Source organism: Erpetoichthys calabaricus, chromosome 11 (assembly GCF_900747795.2).
Source record: "Erpetoichthys calabaricus chromosome 11, fErpCal1.3, whole genome shotgun sequence".
NCBI lineage: Eukaryota > Metazoa > Chordata > Cladistia > Polypteriformes > Polypteridae > Erpetoichthys > Erpetoichthys calabaricus.
Window position 1 is genome coordinate 68,874,253 of NC_041404.2, and position 17,532 is coordinate 68,891,784.

The 17,532-nt window shown below is 39.9% G+C and overlaps 1 protein-coding gene across 2 annotated transcripts in view; it reads left to right on the forward strand.

Annotated features, from left to right (window-relative positions):
* LOC114660537 (methyl-CpG-binding domain protein 1-like) overlaps nt 1-17,532 on the forward strand; it is a 417,772-nt gene that overhangs the window by 80,401 nt on the left and 319,839 nt on the right. Inside the window, exon 1 of one of the 2 annotated variants that reach the window (XM_051933485.1) lies at nt 10,500-10,739. The exons of the other annotated variant lie outside the window; for it this stretch is intronic. The gene's annotated coding sequence lies outside the window, so the exon portion shown is untranslated. Of the gene's footprint in view, nt 1-10,499; nt 10,740-17,532 lie in introns of those variants that run through there. 2 annotated transcript variants of the gene reach the window in all.

A 17,532-nucleotide genomic window follows, 5' to 3' on the forward strand; every position in this document is an offset into this window, starting at 1 on the left:
CATACATACACACACACAGAGTTACCCACACCAGTCATTTTGGGCTGACTACATGTATCTGGACTGTGGGAGGATACCCCACAGGATATACAGAGAGAATGTTCCAGCTCACCATTGAAGGCATCCTCATCTGAGTATGAAACTGATAGGCAGTAACACTATCCACTGTTGCACTAGGCTATTCTTAGCAAGAAATACTGAATGTAAACCTTAGGGCTGTAACAGTACTGGTTTTATGAGAATTCTTGGTCGAGAAAAAAAACAAAAAATTAAAAAAAACCTGATGCTGGTAAATGTGCTTTGGATAGGGTAGCCTGTTATGGAGCTGAATTGTTCAGGTGGTTAAAGTGAAACTATGTATTTTGTTTACAGTATACCACAAATGATGACAACACTCCAGCCAAAGTGATCTAAAAGATTGTCTTTCTAGGTCTCTCCAAGAGTTGGCGGCTTATATTAAATTTTCAGCCTTGTGTATTACAGACCCTGGCCGCTAGGCCCGAGGATAACAATGGAACAGTGGAACAGTGGTAAAAGAATACTTTGGGGTGGAGCATTTATGAACTTTCAGACCCACATTCGAAATATTCTATTCCAATGAATGTTCCTTGTCTCCATTCCAGTCTGTACACAGAAAACAGAACTAACAAAACAAAAGAAAACAAGCCTTTTTGTGCGCCATCTCTTAATTGTACTAGGGGGCTCCGCCCCCTGCTCGCTTCGCTCGCCAACCCCTGGTGTTGGGAATGACAAAGAGCGTGATGTATGAATGAGATATAGAATAGTGTGACGGTGTAGATGATGCAAATAGAAAGCAAACAATAAAGTGTGTGGCACAGTGTAAAGGTTTATTTGAAAATTTCTTTGTACACGCCGTTTAAGTGTAAAAGGTAATTCCAGCTCAGAACTTGTAAGGTCATTTAAGATGGTTATTGTTGTGATCAGAGTCAAGTTTGTCAGAGCTTAGAAAGAGTTGTGTCTTTCCAGGAAGTAATGGAATGACTTGGGTATTTATGTTTTCCACATTAATATTTTTTGGACATAATATAGTGCGTTGTGTTAAAAGGGGCATTTGGTCTAATGAGATTGCTGTTCCAAATCTCTCTGTAACTAAGTCGTCGCAGATAAAGGCTTGAGGAATTGTAATAATATGTGGCTGAAGTCCATCTGTATTAGTGAGTGTACCATCTCTCAGTTGTAATAAGCAATTGTTATGATCTGGTTCTGGACATCGTATCTTTTTTACTAACTGTATCTTTTGAAAGCAATGCCAATTGTCTGCGTATTTTAAGGAGCACTGAACAATAGCTGAGTGCATGGCATCTGGAAGAATAGCTAATCACTGTCTAAAATCTCCTCCTCATAAAAGTACCTTTCCTCCAAATCGAATATTATTATTCATAAACGTTTGTTCATGCCATTGAACATTCATCAATAAACAACATTTTTTCAAGACGTATGTCACGTGCAGTGCCACCGTTAATGTTCATAGTGGATTCCGATTTGTAGTATCTAATGTAGTTGATAAAGATTTCACTTTCAGGTACATCGTCAGTTATAAGCTTCTGTAGATATTCAGTATATGAATGTAAAGAAGGCAGTGTAATTTGACCCTTTTGACAACAACGTGTAAATGTATAACTTGTATTGCCAGTTGTTTCTTCAGGGAAGTGAACTGAATGACAATTATTGCAAATGACATTCATTAATCCGAATGAATTTTCCTGGTGTATGTTTTGCTTGTGCCGTTTGAGAGGCGCGTTGTTGCATGTGTAGTATTTGGGACGTGTTGTTTTGGAGCTGTAATCGATTTGCCTGTGCTGTGTGAGAAGCCCGTTGTAGCCTTCGCTGCCATTAACGTATGTCTGAGACGGGAGGTGTTTCGTTTTGAATCCGTGCCTGTTGCGATGCAGCACTTTGATTGATAGTTTGCGTCATGTGGATCTAGGATGTAGATTTGTGCATATTAAATGAACTATTGTAGGATGTAATGCAGTTCATAAAGTTTTTACTTTTAGGTACATCGTTAGTTAGAAGCTTTAGTTGAGCTTTGCGTTTTTGGAGTCGAGTCATTTTTTCTTTTAGAAATATGGATAAGTAATAAGGAGTATTGCACTCACTGTTAATATGGAGCCTTTTCTGCGGTTGAACGGTTAATAGTGCCTTATTGTAATGAGATCCACCTATGCTGCATAGCCGTCTATTTTGTTGTTTCTTTCGTGTTCGTGTGTTTGTTCCTGTTATCCTTTCCTTTTCGTTTTGTACCCGTGACCGTGTATTCATGACTTGTTTCTTTCTCAGCATGTGAAATATGGATAAGTAATAAGGAGGATCGCAGTCACTGTTAATGTTTCCTTTTCTGCAGTTGAACGGTTAATAGTGCTTTATTGTAGGGAGATCCACCAATGCTGACACCTATGTCGTCTAGTGTGAAGGTGTTGATGTTCACTTTAGAATATGTGGCTTTGGGTGTCACTTCTTATGGATGTGTGTGTGTGTGTGTGTGTGTGTGGGGGGGGGGGGGGGTTGAGGATTGTTGTCGCGCGAGCGTCTTCTTTCTTTTTGTGTTCCTGTGTCTTGTTGAATCCCCCTGTTTGTGTGTGTCCCGTCCCTTGCTTGTAGGGTCTGTGGGGTGGTTTTGTGTTCTTTTTTTTGTGTTCCATGGGCTTGTTGAATCCCCCTCTTGGTGTGTGTCCCGTCCGGTGCCTGTAGGGGGGGGGGGGGGGGGTGCCTTGCTGTTGTGCGCGAGCCTCTTTTTTTTTTTTTTTTTGGGTCTAGTTTCGTGTGCAATGTGTTTCGTGCTTTGCCTGCGTTTCCTCATTTCTCCATTTTTCCTGTGCTCACTCCTTTTTTCTGTGGTCTTGTCCGCCTCTCGCGGCCCCTCATCCGCCTCTCTCGCCCTCTTTTGTCCGCCTTTCTCGGCTCCTCAGCCGACTCTCGCGGACTCTTTTTGCGCCTGCGCAGTACGTCTTTTTGCAGCTACGGCCCATTGCCGGATGTGCCTGCGTCCATCATCCGGTTTAGCATTCTCGGTTAGTAATATGGATATGGAATGACACATCAGGCCAGGGGGTGGCACGGTGGCTCTTTACTACGCAGGGAGGACCTGCAGTAAGGAGACCTGGGTTCGCTTCCCGGGTCCTCCCTGCGTGGAGTTTGCATGTTCTCCCCGTGTCTGCGTGGGTTTCCTCCGGGTGCTCTGGTTTCCTCCCACAGTCCAAAGACATGCAGGTTAGGTGCATTGGTGGTCCTAAATTGTCCCTAGTGTGTGCTTGGTGTGTGTGTGCCCTACAGTGGGCTGGCACCCTGCCCGGGGTTTGTTTCCTGCCTTGCGCCCCGTGTTGCCTGGGATTAGCTCCAGCAGACCCCCGTGACCCTGTGTTAGGATATAGCAGGTTGGATAATGACTGACTGACTGACATCAGGCCAGTATAATGAATTTTAGCTGCCATTTTTTACATGGTGCTTCTTCCAGACTGAAAGCTGATATGGCTTGAACCTGCTTAAGATACTTAAAAAATAAGCATATCTAGGATTGTTAGTTTCCATACTTAGCCATAGACTGAATACTGAAGAATTTAAATTTGTTTTTAGGGTTAGAGCTTGAAGGTGAGTTTCAATGGAAGCTGTTTCATCAACAAATGATGAGTTATTGCATCTATTAGTCAATTTTTGTAACCCACTTACAGGATTGCTGAGGGTCCATCACAGCAACAGAAAAAAAATAAGACACGTGTTTGGGGTCACAGACAAGTATGCACCCTTTCTTAGTGGGCCAAATTAGCATCACAAGCATATTGCTTAGAACTGCAACACAACCTATTGAAGAATCCACCTGGACAAGGATAAAAAATATAACCTACACACAGAGTGACGGCATCAGAGATCGGACTCAGGACCTTGGAGCAATGAGACAGCAGTGCAAACCTTTGCAGTCTCGTCCTGCACTGCTGCGTGTTCTGTCTAAAGAGAAAGGTAAAAAAATAAAAATGATCAGAAGCTTCCAAAAAACACAATCAAAATACGGAGTCAAAAATTGAGAGTAGGTACAAGATCAGGAATTCAGAAGAAAACTTTTAATTTGTCGCTAAGTAAAGGGTTGCTATCCGTCAAGCTTGGCTACCTTGGATTTATTGGAATATATTGTTATACAATAACTTGTTTGACATTGCTAAAGGAGCTAAAGGTGTGTCCTGGGGAAATTTGAGGTGGGTTTCCATGGCAAAGGCCAGCACAATGTTTTTGAGATAGCAGCGCCTATGGTGAAAACAAAAAGGTGTTGTGGAATAATGTAAACAAAAATTAAGCTTTGTCAAAACACAGAAACAGACCTCAGATTCAGATTCTCAGCACTTTAAAATCCCATAAAAGATATATGCTCACTGGCCACTTTATTAAGTACACCTTGCTAGTAGCGGAACCCCTTTTGACTTCAGAATTGTTGGAGTTCTTCATGATATAGATTCAGCAAGGTGTTGTAAATATTCCTCAGGGATTTTGTTCCATATTGACATGACAGCATCACGCAATTGCTGTAGATTTGTCAGCTGCACATCCATGATGCAAATTTCCTGTTCTACCACATCCCAAAGGTGCTCTATTGGATTGAGGTCTGGTGACTGTGGAGGCCATCTGAGTACAGTGAACTCACTGTCATATTTAAGGAACCAGTTTGAGATGATTTGAGATTCATGACATGGCGCGTTTTCCTGCTGGAAGTAGCCATCGAAAGATTGGTACACTGCGGTCAGCAACAATACTCAGGTAGGCTGTGGCATTTAAACAATGCTCAGTTGGTACTATGGGGCCCAAAGTGTGCCAAGAAAATATCTCCCACACCATTACACCACCACCACCAACCTGAACTGTAGGATGGATCCATGCTTTCATGTTGTTGATGCTAAAATCTGACCCTACCATCTGAATGTTACAGCAGAAACCGAGACTCATCAGACCAGGCAAAGTTTTCCCAATATTCTGTTGTCTAATTTTGGTGATCCCATATGAATTGTAGCCTCAGTTGTCTGTTCTTAGCTGACAGGAGTGACACCTGGGGTGTTGTCCTGCTACCCATCTGCTTCAAAGTTTGACATGATATGCATTCAGAGATGCTCTTCTGCATACTTCGGTTGTAACCGTTGGTTATTTGAGTTACTGTTGCCTTCCTATCAGCTTGAACCAGTCTGGCCATTCTCCTCTGACCTCTGGCATCAACAAGGCATTTTCACCCTGAGAACTGCAGCGCACTGGATATTTTCCCTTTTTTGGACCCTTCTCTGTAAACCCTAGAGATGGTTGTGCATGGAAATCACAGTAGATCAGCTGTTTCTGAAGTACTCTGACCAGTCTGTCTGGCACCAACAACCATGCCATGTTCAAAGTCACTTAAATCACCTTTCTTCCACATTCTGATGCTCAGTTTGAACTTCAGCAGGTTGTCTTGACAATGTCTACATACCTAATTGCATTAAGTTGCTGCCATGTGATTGGCTGATTAGATATTTGTGTTAACAAGCAGTTGAACAGGTGTACCTAAGAAAGTGGCCAGTGATTGTATATTAGTTCTGCATGTATAAGTATTACAGATCATAAACTATAATTCACAGTTATTAACACACAATTTGTATCATTTTTCATATTAAACATATAATAGAATATGAACGTAATTAGTGTGGGTTAAGAAAACACTTTTATTATAATGGTCTACCTCAAAGACAGTTGCTAATTAGAAAATCAACTTTAAAAAAATTAAAATAGTTGCAATAAAGTAGCATCCAGTCCAACATTGTTATTGCCTTTTGCTAACGGGAAAGCCGATTGGCTCCCCAGGAACCTTTATTCAAAACAGCAAGCCCAGGAAATGGACAACTAGATGAAAGCTATCATACAATTTTCTAAGCCTGCTTAATCCTAAAAAGGGTTGTGGGGGGCAGGAGCCAATCCCTACTAGCATAGGGCGCAAAGCAGGAACAACCCTTGGACAGGGTACTAGTCATTTATAGGGTGTAAATGGAGCATATGACTTGGAAAACAATGTAATTTATTTGAGTTAATAAAGCATTCCTTTTACTCCATAATCTACAAAACATTTAAGATTAGTGGGTCTTAATTTATAGTAAATTTCTGAACAGGAAACAAATTTAACTTTTAAAAATTTAAATTGTTGGGATAAACTGATATTTTGTGCAAGTTTCTTTTTACCTTATGCTCAGTTCTGCTACAGTAGGCCCTGGCTGCTTGATATCCCATAGTGAAAAAAGCAGGTTAAAGGGTAAGTGGATAACATAAACAAATGTTATAGTTGGAGTTAAGAAAGCAGCCATTTTAATGAAACAGTTATCATTTAAGACAGTTGGCACATAGTGAATTATTGCACCTGAAATAAATGTAAATTTAAATTGCAACAATGCAGTGGTGTTCCAACCAGGGTTGGATGATGTCTTATGGCCATGTTGCTGCCAGTGGTGTGTCTGCATTATGAGCCAGTAGGGTACAGCTCCACCAGATGTTGTGCAAAATAAATAATAAGCTAATAATAAGTTTCCTTTGTAATTCAACTTATTTTTTAAATATCCTCGATGTAATGACCTATCTAAAAGAAAATTAGTTTCTTGTAGTATATAACATTGTCTTCGTGCTGGGTGCTGCAGGCCTCTTTCTGGCTTAGGGCTTGGACCAACGGACCCTGTAGTGTTCTCCGTAACTGGAGCTGTATATCCCCATATCCATAAACTTTCCAGTTTAGCCAGTATTAAAATGAAGACCAACTGTTATTATTTTTTTAATTGTGTGTTTGCACTTCTTATTCAAGCTTTTCCCAGAACAGGCCATGCAGCTCACACCAGCGAAGAGGTTCAAAAAGTCCACTACCATTTTCTCCTTTAAAGGTGGCCACAATAATTTAAAAATAAAAAAAGGAGATCTGTGTTAGAAATACATCATTCAAAAGGAATTACATTGCATTTTGATTTTCACCCACCTCCTTGGAGGATTGTGCTAGACTTTAAAAAGATACCTTAGGATGACTATATGTGCTGCCTTTACTTTGTGGAAAAGATGTCGGGAGTATGATGCTCCCATTTCAAAGAAGTGCAGAATCCTGGCATTGGAAAGATATGGAATCTGTAGCCAATATGAAATGTTCACTGTTTACATTACATTTTGCTTTTGGGTAGCTTGCTTTCCTTAATAGGACCACTTACTGTTACCACACTAGATGGAATTCATGTGTGATTTTACAATCTTGCCATTTTATAGGCTATCTTGCGGTTGGCTCTGAAGCTGCTCATTTACATGATGGAATGCCAACTCATAGAAGTGGTGACTCATCCTGAGGCTAATGCAACTTGTCAGTGCCATTACATAGCCTTCCCTTCAAAGACACTGTCCCTGGCTACCACTTCCAACTCCTTGAAATGGCACTCAGATTCTTTGAAACAGTAGTGTGGTCTTTGTTTCCATTGCAGTCATGCAACCACTGGCAATGGCATATCAGTCAGGGTCTTGAACACTTTGTTGTCAGGTGGCACAGCAGGGATGTTGAGTGCCGTGTTTTCAGATGGCACAGCAGAGATGTTGAGTGCTGTGCAGTCCTTCAATGCAGTAGGAGTGTAAAATGCTGCATCTCTGTGTAGGGATCTGTCCATTATCTGTGGGTAGTCTAACCTGCATGTTTAGAGCAACGAATATATCTCTTGGCTGCCTTTTTTTACTGAACTGACATAGCAAATTGGTGGTGTCAGACTTCCCCTCAATGCCCGCTCTGTAATGCCTCTACGATCTGCCTTGCCATTTTACTTACACAGTTTTATCACCAGCCCTGCTTCACACTGCTCACCTTGGTTCAGTGGCAACTCGATTCCCCACCCTTTTTCGCAGCCCAAACCTATGCCAGCAACCATGGACCATGGAGAAACAGTGGTGGAGCTGAACAGGCAGCAGTCTCTTAGCTATCTTCCCCCCTGTACTGATGCTGCATATGGAATTCCAGTACTCAGCAATGAGACTCTTCAGGCGTTCCTCAAAAAAAAAGCCAATACAGCCAATTTTAGCTTTTTGTGGCACTTGTTTTTTGGCTAAGTAGTTTAATCCTCATCCTGCTTCTGACACCAATGTAACGACAGCACCGAGTGCCAAATAAGAATTCTTTGCTTATTACATCTGTCTTCTGGGTAGCTTGCTCTCCTTAAAAGGACCGCTCACTATTGCCACATTAGATGAAATTAATATACAACATTACAGGCTCCCCTGCAGCTGGCTCTAAGACTGCCCATTTTCATGATGGAATGCCAGCTCATAGTAGTGATGACTCATCCCTGGGCTGATGCAACTTGTCAGCGCTCTTAAAATATGTAGAAAATCTTTTTTTTTTATTAATGTCTGGCCTCACACTTTATAATGTGCATTTCGTGCTGTGCAGTGTGTTTAGTTTGTGTATTATTTCCATGTTATTGCAACATATCCTTTTTCACCTCAAAGATGTTAGATTCTCAACGTGAATTGCCATTTGAATTGTGACAGTTCATAACCAATAGATTTTCAAGTTGTGAGGCTCTCGATTTGCCTAGTGTTTAAATGTACATGGCTCTATGTTGTCAAATGATGAAGATATCATAGGGTATCACAATGATCTGATACCACTTGAGACAGACCAGGCACTAGCATTCGGTTGTATGGTTTATATTTTTCATGATGTGAAAGGTGCATGAACTTCGATATTTTGATAGTTTTTAGCAAAAGAGAAATAAATATTATTAGTTTGGCAACTTGATGTTAACATTAGAGAAGCCTACACACAGAAAGGACAAATCTGATATGGCTGTAACAGAATTTCCCTGCCAAAAAACATCACTGGTTGTGTTGCCTTAAAAAGAAGGTTGGATGAGTAGAAAATAATGTAGCACCAGCACCGAGTGCTAGAATGGATCTTCTTGCTCTTTACATGGCTATTTTAGATGGCGTTGCCGCACTTGATGGAATTTTGTTTGTCACTTTGCAGGTTTGCTGATTTTATCGGTATCCCTTCTGCCTGTAATGTAGTACCAGCTCATACTATGGGTGACTCATCTCTGGCTGATGCAACTTGCCCATCAACGTTACATAGCCGTCCCTTCGAAGTCACTGTCCCCAGTGAACACTTCCAACTTCTTGAAATAGCACACAACTCTAAAATGGTGGGGCAGTCTTTATTTTTTCCTGCAGTCATTTGGCCGTTGACAAAGCACATCATCAAGAGGTCTTGAGCACTTTGCTGTTAGGTGGCACAGCATAAATGTTATGTGCAGTGGAGGTATTAAACAGCGCCCTTCTATGCGGTGAACTGTTGATTACAAATGAGCAGGTGAACCTTCTTGTGTGGTGCTGCAGATTTACCCTTGGCTGTTTTCCTTCACTAAACTGATACCGCAAACACTGTTCCAGGTTCGGATCTTTGCTTTGCGACCCTCTCTCCATTGCAGCTTTACCACCGGCCCTTCTTCACATTGCTTACCTGGAGTCACTGAAAACTCGATCTTACACACTTTTTCCTAGTTCCATTAGCCAGAAGCTCCGCTGACGCTCGTGCACCTAGGCCAATGGACCTTAGCTGATAGAGAAACATTACTGGAGCTGCAAAAGTATCAGTTTACCAGTCGCCTTCCTTTCCGTACTGATGCTGCAAATGGCACGCCAGATCTTGAATCTCAGTCATGAGACTCTCCAGAAAGTCTTCAGAAGAGCCAAGCACTTGGTCCACTGCGGTCTCAGCGGCACTTAGCACTTGCTAAAATCGGAGGATGGGTCTTCTTTTCATCCTGCTTCTGACACCAATGTAACGTTGGCACTTAGTGCCACAATGTATTCTTTGCTCTTTACAGGGTCGTTTTGGGTGACTTAGTGTCGCTCGTCATTGCCGCACTAGATTTTGATTGTGACTTTGCAGGCTTTCCATTTTTATAGGTGCCCCTGGCGCTGATAAAGGAATTTCACCTCATATTGTGGGTGACTCATCCCTGGCTTATATAACTTTTCAGCGTCATTACAACAACATCAACTTTGGGAGAATTTCCCAGCATTAAATTATATGTAATTATCAAAATCCGACTGCATGGCAATTTTTGGTACGTCTTGAAGAACCGATCCCGAAAAGGAAATGCGACAAGTCATTTTACCGCACAAGATCAGTTGTTTTTTTCAGGGTGCTAAAATGTCAGTAGTAACGTAAAATGATTCAAACAACACAAATATTTAAATTTTCGAAAACAGGTAACAGACCAGTAAACTCGTCACTGTTAAACTCAAGTGACGCATTTGATTCTTAAGTTTATTTCTTTCAGCCCAACATTCTTATAGCAATATTCTGTCATATATGATGAACATTTTAAGTAACTGTCTTCAACACGTGCCTTAGTGTTATCACGCACATTCAACAGTGGTGAGTGCTGTCACGGACATCATTGTCACAATTTCGTAATGGCGTCGAAGCTAGGAAGCTTTGGTCGTCTTTTTTGTTTCAGCCTACGCGTCTGCAGCTCAGAGTCACGAGGCGGGCTGTGCCTCCGCCAGCGGCTTAGTTCGATCGCGCCCTCGGCACGTGACACGAGTGAGACCGGCTGTTCTCTGATCTTGCTCTCCCCCCTCTCCCAGTTCCCCTCCCCCCTCCGTCAGCTATCTTTCTCGCGCTGCCGCTTCTATTCCCGACCATTATTAACAGCGACTCCCATGTCTGCTTCAACCAGAGGGCTTCCGGTTCCTGGACTGTGAGTATTGAAATATATCGGGCATCGTTATATAAATTCTTATTTCGATTCATAATGTCTATGAGTGCGCGAGGGAGTTCTTGCAAGTGTTTGCTCCTCTAATTGAATTTGCTGGAGCGTAACGCGGAAAGGTGTCTCCGGCTTTCCTATCCTACAGATTTGTCGTTAATGTCGCTGTAGACGCCAGTGAGACTGTTATCATTTCGTGCTGCGAAATTGCCAAGGATTCTGAAAAGGTGCAGGGTGAACGGGATTAATAACGCGCTTAATTAATTTTAGTTTTAAGTTCGAACCTACGTGTGCAGCTCTTGACAAACTTAGAAATATACTGTCTACTGGTGCATTTTCTGTTCTGAAAGAGGAGCGGATTCTGGAATGTACCTGCGAGGATTCTACATCTTTTAGATGGCACAGTCAGGCAGCGAGCGATCCCTAGCGCAAGTTAGCCGGGCTGAGCAGATCGCTGTTTGCACGGAGCTGCGCTGTTGCTGGTTGGCTGGGCACCGATAAAAGCTCATTTTAACAACGTGCATATTATTTAACTCATTGATAGTTCTGCGGTGCTTCTTAACGTCTGGTGCATAACTAGGAGAAAGAACATAGCATGAAGTGAGCAAGAGAATCGTTACACTTGCATAAAATGGAAAGGGTTTCATTGTACCGTTTGCTGCTTTGTATAGAAGCTAATTTTGCAATGTAAAAATAGCTCGCTGTCAACGATTGGGTCTTGTTTTACTGTTAATTCATGACGTCGAATTGTGATAGTCAAGTTAGCGCACACATTTCCTGGTTTTTGTTTTAATTGTTTTCCACTCTTGTCTGTATACTTTTATATGTCTGTGGTTTTTAATGAAACATTTACAGATTTGACATCATTTTCAGTAATGACAGTTAAGGTATTGTGCAGTAAAGTTGTGTCGTTTTGCACTTCCTGCTTTCATCCTTGATCAACTAGGCACGTGTTAAATAAACTGTTATTGCTGTAAAATTTCAAGTATTGATTTTTTTAAAACATATTTATGGAAACATTTAATTTAACCTGTACATAATTACAATGTATTTTTTATTCACCTTCACTTTTGTTTGTTAAGACATTGCACTGAAGTGGAACGTTATCTTTGGATTTCAATATACAGTTGAAATCCTTCCAAGTTCTTTATGCAAAAGTCATTTCTAAGTTCGGCTTTGTGGCTAATTATTTTTGGTGGTGTACCACTCCATTTGTAAGCTGAGTTACAACTTGTTAAATTAGGTCCCATTGCAATAAAGACATTATTATTAAGTAACTTTAAGTTTTCCTTTTTTAATGATTGCAACTTTGCTTTATACTGAGACCACGAGACTATTTGAAACTCATGATATTTTTGGTTATATTGTCATAAATGCTGGTTTTGGTGTCTAAAATGGTTGTACTGTTCTAAAAAACTAATTATGCCAAAGACCCAGTATTTCTGCTGCAATCTGGAATGGTGATATTGATGTGCTTGTTGCTGTTTTACTGATATCAGTTTTGTGTCTCTATTTAACAATAGAGGCTGTTACACACTTTTTACGCACTGTATATTTGGATTATGCTGAGGTTGTAACTGACATTTTGTCATGGCCAGAATATGATGTTTCTGCAGGAATGTTACCAGTAATATTTGTTCATATAAATGAACGGATGTAGTTATCATTAAAATAAAAAAAAAAAAAAATGAAAAACTCGTAATGTGGGGATTTAATGAAGTCTATATTACAGAGTGACCTGATTTAATAAGTTGTAATGTGTAGGCCTATTTTGGCAGAAGTGAACTTTGCACTTTGAACGGAGTGTGAAAGGATGACATCTGTGAATAGAACTAAATCCCAAGAGGGGCTTCCGTTGCTAAGGAGAGGAGCAAAACAGCAATACAACGATCTTTAGTAACAAGTGAATCATTTGCAGTAGTGTTGGGGCGAATTTTTGCATGTTCTCTCCATGTCTGCATGGGTCTTGTTATATACTAGAAATACACAGTTTGGATTAATTGGCAATTAGAAACTAGCCCTGGAGGAGTGAATGTTGGTTTGTGTTTGTAAATTTGCAGTGAAGTGGGCTGGCCCCCTTTCCTTGACTGGTTCTTGCCAGCGCACTGATGCTACCAAAATTGGCACTAGCCTTTGACAATCCAAAATTTCATAAGATAATTAGAAAATGAATGATTTAGTGACAAATACATGTGCATTATATAATATGTATAGTGCTACTGCCATTCAAGAATTTTAGTCTCCATTTGACATTTAATAAAAACAGTGGAGGTTTAATCCAAACAATTTAATTGTTGTGCTTATAAGGAGTATTATTAGAGACACAAGAAGGTGCAGGCAAAATCAAGTACATTTGTGACATCATTATATATTGTAATAAGTAAGTGCCAAATTTTGCACAAATATACCCAGAAGTCATCAACTTTATGTGGTATAATGTGCACCCTGACCACAGACCTATAATGGAAATATTTTGCATATTTGCAGTGTTGTGTTTTATACAAACTTGTCTGAAGTAGGATCCACCTCCGCTAAATAAATATGTAAATAAAGTAAATGTCCCTAATTGAAAAAAGACCGGAGAAACTTTATGGTTTTGTGTTAGTTCATCACAGGTTTGCCAAGCAAGAAACTACCAAAACAAGTATGTAGTATTGTAGTATCTGACTTGAACAAGAATGTATTGTGCAACAAATTTTTAGCAACATCGCAGTGTAAGAAGGGATTGAAATATCACACAAAAGTAGTGCACAGTCTTTGGCATAATTATGAAAAAGCATTCTTTGTGATGTCAAAAAAATAAAGTAAAACTGAAATCTTCTTTAAAATTGCACCTCTAGTCTAGGAATATCTAAAGGTGTGCTAATGTTCTGCAGTTTCTCTGAAATTTTATGGTTTGGTCTGTTTATTGCTTCAGCAATACTGGCTACATGTTTTGATTACCCATTAACTGCCAAATTTTTTTTCCGAATATTTTCGCTTTATTGTTATAGATTAACATCTGCTTAATAAGGAAAACATATATTTTGAATTTCAACATTTGTACTTTTTCCAAAATTTCAAAATTTTGGCCCATCCCCAAATGGGGATCATGACACATACTACCTAGTTTTGGTGCCATACTGGAAAACACTCAACATGTAGTCCAACATTACATTTACAACACTGTTTTCTTGCGTTAGTCATACACACTGCACACTTCCTTTGTTTGCCCATTTCTGTGTGTTCAATGTAGTGACCAGTTCCAGAGGTTCTGATATCAACAGGAACTCGACTCTTGGCTGGTTTGGAGAAGGATTTCCTCCCGGTTTAAAGACATGATCCCCAAATGGGGATCGTGGCAGTTAATGGGCAGTGATTTTTCCTGTCTTTGTTTTTATTTATTTATTTTTTGAGAGCTACCATTATTTCTGTCTGGGTTAGGCTTTTCCTGCCTATTTTTTGATACTACAAAGATAGGCTATGTTTTCTTAAATCAGATGGATTTTGACTAAGTTTGGTAATGGCTGAATAGATAGATAAGTAAATAATCTGAAATATATTTCTGATCATTTTTAAGTGGGGGTATAGGCAATTCTCAATTTCTGACCTTGCCTCCTCTCTTTTAATGATTTTTTTAAATCATTTTGATGTTGTCACAAGCTCCAGGTACATTGCCTTCCAGTAGAAGGTGCACATTTTACATACCTGTGATGCTGGACTAAAATGATAGACCAAGATGTCATTTACTTACAGAATTTTGAACCAGGCTAATAAACCTAGCAGCATGTCACTCTCCTAATCAGGATTAATTCTAATGCAAGGGGATCCTGCAAGCGCCACATAGAATACATCCCAGTGGAAATAGGCTATTTTAAGTGTGGGCAGGTAGCAACATTACCCACTGTGTTGCTATAATTCCTTCTGTTATTGTTGTTAATATTTCTTTAATAAGTTATCATGTTTGTGTATGTATGTGTATGTGTGTGTGTGTGTGTGTATATAATTTTTTTTTTTTTTATAAATTTAATTACTATGGAAAAAATGTAAAACATAATGGTAAATCCATGTCAGAAAATTGTTTAATGCAGTAGTTTTGTTGTGACTCAAATTGAAGTTTGGCAAATTTCTACAGAATTAATACCAGGAGGCGAACAATCTTTAAAAGTAATGAGCAGAGCTATATTGTAGGGCAGACAGAAAGACAGTAAAGAAATCGATTCTCAAATCCAATTATACAAACCAGAAATGGGGACAGAAAAATGAAAAATTCCTGGTTTGTGAATAAAAAAAAAAATGTATCAAAAACAGCACTTTAAACTATGTGTGGTGCCATATTTTATTGTTGAAGCAACTGTATGACCTTTTGCATTGTATGGATGGCAAAGGACATAGTTACCATAATCAGCATGGCTGCTGTCATTCAAAATGGTGGCAAAATGACAGTGACCGTCCAAAATCATAGTTGAGAATGTTGTTGCAGTGATATCACTGTCAAAACAATAAAAATAACAATAAAATGATCGAAAAATCATCTATAAAATGATAAAAACATGAAAGGACTCATCAAAATACTGATATCCAAGACTGACTTCTTGTAATGGGCTAGTAGTATGGGCCAGTATTCCCAAAATTTTAAATGTCTTTTCCATATTAGGTACTAAAGATATGCGATGTATTGAATATTACTTTGTCACATTGTCATTTCAAAATATTGCCAACATACAATACCGTCGCCAGTGTGGGAAGCAATTGGGGGTTTCAGGTGCATGATGGAGCAATGTGCTGATTAGACTGAAAGTTCTCGGCTACAGGACACTCCTGCTGCTTGATGAGAAGTATAGTCCCATTGTCAATGAAAGTTTTTATATACATTTAACATTGTTCTTCTTGTCTCAATGGTATTAATTTAACTGATCGCTTAGCAGTATAGTTTTGTAATATTTTATGAAGAAAAATTAAATTTCTCCCAAGTTGCTGGCTCATCACAAATATTAGGTTAAAAGTAACTTTCGCCCTTAGTTCCTACTACCCCCCATACCACTCCCCTACCTGTTCTGTGACCTCTGTTTTGAGCCCTGTTACATATGCCTACAAACAACTTTTCTTTTTGTTGATGAGTCATTATATTTTATCTTGCCAAGCTGTGCTGCGAACTAGCGATTCACACTGATCTTTCACACCAGGCATCATTGGTGGGGTTTGAGTGATAGAGAGATTCTTGTGTATTAAGAATAATTACTGCTCTACCCATATACTGCAGAAAGTGTTTTCACTGGCCGGGAGGATGGTATGAGGGTGTTTTAGCTCAGTGTGCAGTAGCTTTGTAGTGTGCTGTAATTCAGTAAAAAACAAAAAAAAAATGAATCGACTGAGTTCCATTTTTCTATAATACCACCAAATTTCAATTAAATTAGTCAAGGTGTTTTTGAGATTTTTTGGGGGTGTCAAGTTTTTCTGTTGTGGGGAGGTTTTTACCCCTTAATACTGATATATCAAAATATAATTTCTTAGCAGATACCTACTGGCCTACATGTACCTTTCTGCCAAATTTCAGCCTTTTAACTAAACGAGTAAAAGTGTGTTTGTTGTTAAATGTGTGAGTCAGTCAGTCAACTTTGCCCTACACATGTATTTATGTATATTGTGTGTATGTATGTATATATGTATGCGAGGGGGATTTCACATTTTCAGTGATTCAGAATACAGTGATCCCTCGCTATATCGCGCTTCGCCTTTCGCGGCTTCACTCCATCGCGGATTTTATATGTAAGCATATTTAAATATATATCGCGGATTTTTTGCTGGTTCGCGGATTTCTGCGGACAGTGGGTCTTTTAATTTTTGGTACATGCTTCCTCAGTTGGTTTGCCCAGTTGATTTCATACAAGGGACGCTATTGGCAGATGGCTGAGAAGCTAGATTGCTTACTTTTCTCTCTCTCTTGCGCTGACTCTCTGATCCTGACGTATGGGGATTGAGCAGGGGGGCTGTTCGCACACCTAGACGATACGGACGCTCGTCTAAAAATGCTGAAAGATTATCTTCACGTTGCTATCTTTTGTGCAGCTGCTTCCTGAAACAACAAGCTGCACGGTGCTTCGCATACTTAAAAGCTCGAAGGGCACGTATTGATTTTTGACTGAAAAACAAACTCTGTCTCTCTCTCTCTCTCTCTCTCTCTCTCCCTGCTCCTGACGGAGGGGGTGTGAGCTGCCGCCTTCAACAGCTTTGTGCCGCGGTGCTTGGCATACTTAAAAGCCAAACAGCCCTATTGATTTGTTTGCTAGATATTGTTTTCTCTATCTATGTGACCTTCTGTGCTCCTGACACGCACTCCTTTGAAGAGGAAGATATGTTTGCATTCTTTTAATTGTGAGATGGAACTGTCATCTCTGTCTTGTCATGGAGCACAGTTTAAACTTTTGAAAAAGAGACAAATGTTTGTTTGCAGTGTTTGAATAACGTTCCTGTCTCTCTACAACCTCCTGTTTTTTCTGCGCAAATCTGTGACCCAAGCATGACAATATAAAAATAACCATATAAACATATGGTTTCTACTTCGCGGATTTTCTTATTTCGCGGGTGGCTCTGGAACGCAACCCCCGCGATGGAGGAGGGATTACTGTAATTCATATTTGCAGTAGCTATTTTTGTCATTGGATGGGATGAGGCACTATCTACTGTGAGGTGTGTTTTTTACTTCTTTCTCATCTGAGTACTTGTCTCCATGCTTAGGAGCTGTTGCTTAAGTAACCTACTCTTGGCAGCCATTTCAGCCATTCAAAACATATGAAATAAATGT